General features: G+C 31.3%; 1 pseudogene; it reads left to right on the forward strand.

Annotated features, from left to right (window-relative positions):
• Positions 1–2069: 2069 nt before the first annotated feature.
• Positions 2070–5863, forward strand: part of LOC111395340 — a 7615-nt pseudogene continuing 3821 nt past the window's right edge.

The raw sequence follows: 5863 nt of genomic DNA on the forward strand, positions 1-5863 counted from the left end.
AGTAAAATTACCACTCGATTGCGTTTACATTGTTCGACTTATTAATACGAACTACTCCTTTGTCAAAAAAAGGGGAAGAGGAAAATTTTCAAACCTAAATAAAGAAAATTGCTACCCCTTGCCGAGAACATCGACAAGGGGTAGGGGGCTAATGATATAGGTTGGTAGAGGAAACCACCTTCACAGCACTTCGATGTGAGGTCGTCGACCCCCTAGGGGCGCTCTACCACTACCTCCAGGGGGCACTCTACCACTATGCGAGGTCGTCGACCCCCCTAAGGGCGCTCTACCACTACGCGAGGACGTCATCCCCCTAGGGGCGCTCCACCACTACGCGAGGTCTACAATTGGCATGAGACTGCCTATCCAAATACTTAACCATAAAACTCCTAGTGAATTAACTAGTTTCCATGGCCGCTAATACGGAAACAATCTCCAAGCGGGAAACTAGAGACCCCCCACTCATAACGTGGGCATAATGGGAACGCCAACGTGGGACACGTGGCACCACATCCGCCCAGCGGTTATCCGACCCCTAATGTCTATAAATACCTCCGAACGCGATACAGGTAGAAGGTTCTCTCTCTCTCTATCTCTCTTTTTCACCATTAGAATTCCAATCACATTTTTCCAAGCCTATAAACTAATTCTCACACCGGATGTAAAACGGGGGAGGAAGCCCCGCCTTCATCTTTCAGGTCATATATACTTGACAAAGTAGATGAAATGCCGAGCACTACTTGGCAAATAGGACGGAGTAGACGAAACGCCGAGCACAACTAGGCAAACGGGAGGGTGTTGATCCACCACCATCTCAGTGGAATTACCCATAGCTGAATATATTCAATAACAGTACAAATCTTCCTGAATAGAAATAGAAAGGTTGGTTAAGATTTGAAAAGTACTACAATTCAAAAAAAAAAAAAAACAGATTTTTCATGGCGATCTTCCTGAATAGAAATTCATGGTTTGTTAAAAAAAAAAAAGGAAAAGAAAAAATGGAATGGATACTTGAGCAAATTTCTCTCTTTTGTTGGCTACTACTTGTTCAGGCTAAAGCCCTAATTTTACCATTGCTTTTCCAGAACAGTCCCACCAAGACCCTTCTTTATCAAACGGCTATTTTCCAAGTTCACGTGTCATTAAATACCAAATTTGTCCTTTTTTTCTCACGATAATATGGCTTCTCGTCTAAATGAGTTAATAATTCGCGGTAAAAATGAAGAAAATTCGTTTTATGGCAAGATACATTTTTCCAACCGATTAAAAGTTAATTTAATTTATATTTTCTTTCACTACTAATAAGTTAGAATATGTGACACAACAAACAATAATATTTGTTATAAAAAGAGAGAAAAGAGAAGAAAATAGGAAGAAGTCAATAGACTTGTGTGTTTTATTAAGAACCAAAACTCTCTATTTATAGGGCAAAATTAGAGATACAACGGTAATAATGTCTAGGGCCACAGAGGTATAATTGTCATTCACCAATAAACCCTAATGAATTTTCCTTTTTACAACACTCCCCCTTGAATGACACATTATGAAAAATCTATCTCATTGAAACATTAATTAGCAAAAATCCAATGGGACAAAAATACGAACAAAAAGAGTAAAAATAATTTGGAGCAATAAGATGCTGCCTCGTTAAAACCTTGTTGAGAAAATCCAGTGGGACAAAACTTGATCGAAGGAAAAAGAGTACAACTACTCCCCTTTATTTCAATTCTTGTATTAATTCATCATTACCTTGTATGTCACTATCTCAATATTGCAACTTTGGTGAAATGTTTCATATTATCTTGTACAATCTTCAAATAACACCGTCTTAGTAAGGGATACTTTATCATTCTTTGATAACTGTAGTAACATGATAATTCGAAAAATAGCTCGTTTATCTCTTCAAGAGTCTCATACATATAATGTCTTATTTTGAGAGTAAATATCTTGCATGTTATAGTTATTAATTACACGAAGAATATGCCTCATTAAAACCTCATTAGGAAAAACCTTGTGGGAAAAAAATTCTAATGAAGGAAAAAAGAGTACAATATTCTTTTGAATACGCTATGAAAGTTACCTCATTAAAAACCTTGTCAGGAAAACCCAATGGGATAAAACTTTGGTCAAGGGAAAAAGAGTACAAAACGTATTTACTCCCCTTCTTGATAATATCACTTGAATTATGCTTCAGACATATTCAATCATTCCAGACTGGTATCAAAACAATACAAGATAAATTATCTATATTCACAATTATTACAGGCACATCAAATTTCATGCATTATCACACTAATAAGGTAAATGCCTGTGATTACATCCATTTCATGATAACTTTTTTCTTTATACAAGTGTTCACGAAATTCATTATGTAAAAAGTCGTACATCTCACATTACGACTTTAATATTTCTATTTTCATTTCACACAATTATACACCTCTTGGTGTTTGAACTGTATATCCAGAAATTTCAGGTTTCTCTAGTAAGTTCAATTTTACTAGGATCGCATCCATTTTATTTGCCCAATCATTATTTTGATCGATGTATTTCAACGAATTTATTTCGATTCCTCGCTATATAATGCAGCACATCATGTGTAAAATTGTAGTCGACAACCTTTTCTTCTCTTGCTCGATTTTATTTCTTTCTCCATGATGACATAACTTATTGAGATATCTCAGTTTTCAATATATCAAGTACCTGAACCTCTTCTAGGATTTTATAATCTGTTATATCTAATTACTCGTAAGAGTGTATGCCTCTTCAATGAGACCATCTTTGCTAACTGCCCCATTTGGAGATTTTTTGTATTAGAATCGAATATCATCACGTTTCAAGCGTACAATCAAATATCATATTAACTATTTGTCCTCTATGACGTTAATTCAAGTTGGAGCATTTGAAACTGATGTGTAAGATATTATTAATCCATTTGATCAGTAAATGCATCTAAATAAATTATATTTCAAACGTCTGGTTCGAGTGATCTTTTGCGAGGATTTAGATAAAATGCATTTATACATTATTTTCAACTTTTTAATTCTTCCCCTAATGCTGAGATAATTGTCAAATTAAATTAACAAATATTTTTACTGCATTATAAAATATCACCATTTTCAATAGGGGTTCATATTACGTATTTATTCTCAACATTCGTTACTTTCCATCCCAATGTATTGTGGTGGATTAATTTTATACATATTGCACTATCAAAATTAGATGGAAAATTTAGGCTCTGAGCACAAGCCAATTTTAATAGGGAGAACTATGATATTGACAAGATGCGTAATAACATTCCCTAAACGGAAATGGGAAATATATTTTTCTCAATTAAATTAATTGGATGCGTTTAACAAACAAGCTTGTTAAATCATTTATCGACATATCAAAAAGTACTCATTAAAATGTTGAGAATTATACCCACTAGCATTAACAATATACGGTTTTTATTATTTAATTTGAAAATTATGCTCATACTTTAAAATTGGAGCAATAATTTCCCAAACTTCAGATTGCGAATACAATGCAATCATCTAGTATTTATATCAAATTTATCATATAAAAATAATATTTAGATAATCAACGTGGTGGGTGACGGGGCCCCATATATCACCCTAATTAGTTTTCAGATATATAGGAAATTCAATCCCAATTTTAGGTAGTGACTTTTAATGATCAATTGTCTTTAATGAGAACAAGTGATATATAGAAATTTATTGGATTGACGAATCTTCTAGTTCTTCATTTTGATTTCGCATCATTGTTGATCCAGTGATAGTCCAACTGGTCATGCCAATCAAATTGAACTTCTAGTTCAATATAAGATATAATCCAATTATTTAATTTCGAAGAATATGATTAAATATTATATAATCATATAATGATCAATGTCCACGTGACATAAGTCATATTTTTTCCTCTAGGGATAAATACAAATTCAAAATGATATATTCTTCGAAAACTTGCTACTTCGAGAGCACATTAATTATTGCTTCTTCAAGAGCAATACATAAATATTTTTCTGAAATATTGATATATACCTAGTTATGATTATTTACAAGTGATAGGATAGTATTCTTTAGGAATATTGACACATTTAAATTAATCATAACATTTTTCTAAAATATTAATATGCATAAATTTGTGCTTCTTTAGGAACACAATACTGCATTCTTCAAGAAAACTAGTATATATTATTTTTACTTCTTTTGGAACAATATATCAATATTTTTCTTAAAAATATTGAAATTATAACGACGTGCTCTCCAATAGCATATCATTCTTTGAGAATATTGAAACACCAAATAGTATACTCTTCTAGAGCGATAAATCAATATTCTTCTCGAATATTAATAAAATAAGAAAATTGTTTTCCTTTTAAAAATTACAGCCAATATTGAATTATTTGTGTTTTTTCAAGAACACAACGAGATAATATTCTTCAAAATGTGTGCTACTTCAAGGGCATGTCGTGTTTTATTATTATTTCTTTAAAAGTAATATATCAATATTCTTCGAAAATATTGAAAGTTATACAAGAATTTATTCTTCAGGAGTAAAAACACAATTTTCTAATGATGCTCTTTGGGAGCAAGTAAAATATAACTAGAACATTAATAATAATGTGCTGATTCAAGAGCAAAAATATTTTATAGTAGACAAATATACGGGTATTAAAATCATGTATTATAAGGGTAAGAACGAGATAATTAATCAAACGACAAACAATAGTAATGAACATTTAGCGATGAACCTAATTTAATATATGATACTTATACAATCACAAATCGCAATAACTAAGTGCCCACTTTGTTTAATATAAACTTAAAATTTGTCACCAAAATTCAACTAGATACCATGACATAATTATGCATACATATACGCGTAAAATTAATATTACCTTCTATTGAATATGAAGATCAATTGCAAATTGACGCAGACAGCATTGCCTCAGAACCTCCAAAAATGGTACAAGAAGGAATTGATGATAAATTTGGGTGGCTGCAACCTTGGATATCAATCATTAACCACGAAGGAGAATTACACGCGTGGTGGTCACACATCTTGGAAATGGTCATGCACATAATTTAGATAAATACATCTATTAGTAATATGATGTTCTTCTGGAGCAATTAATATTCTTTTGAAATATTTTTATAACATGGGTTGTGTTTTTTCGAGAATATCAACACTATATTCATTTAAAATAAATATAATTTAAGTTATACTTCTTCAGAAGCATTGAGTCAATATTCTTTTGGAATATTGGAATATTGAAATTATAATATCATGCTCTTCTAGAGCAATTAATATTCTTTTAGAATATTAATAATGTCGTGCTTCCGGAGCAACAACAAACTCTTGTTTAAAAATATTAACTCTATAGGAGTATGTTATCATTATAAGATATTTATCTGCATGAAGATTTGCTCTTCAGGAGCAATAAGCATAATATTCTTCTGGAATATTAATTATAATGTTGTGCTACTTTAAGAACAAAATATTTGTAATAAACATATTTATGATTAATATTCTTCTGGAATATTAAAAAAATATTGTTCATATAATGTTGTGCTAGTTCAAGAGCAATAACAAGATACTCATATATGATATAGATCTAAGAAAATACTCAAATCAGGAAATAAACTAAATTTTATAAAATCCGCTCTTCCAGAAAGAGTAATATTCTACTACCATCATATGAAATTTAATAACCATGAATTTTGGATTCTTCAGGAATAACAAAATATTCTTCATGACCAATATGTCAATGTTGTGCTACTTCAGGAGTAACAATAAAATATTTGTAGTAGACAGATTTACAAATAATATTCTCAACAATTAATCCGTATTTGTAAAGCTT

This window comes from Olea europaea, chromosome 6, assembly GCF_002742605.1.
Source record: "Olea europaea var. sylvestris chromosome 6, O_europaea_v1, whole genome shotgun sequence".
Taxonomy (NCBI): Eukaryota; Viridiplantae; Streptophyta; class Magnoliopsida; order Lamiales; family Oleaceae; genus Olea; species Olea europaea.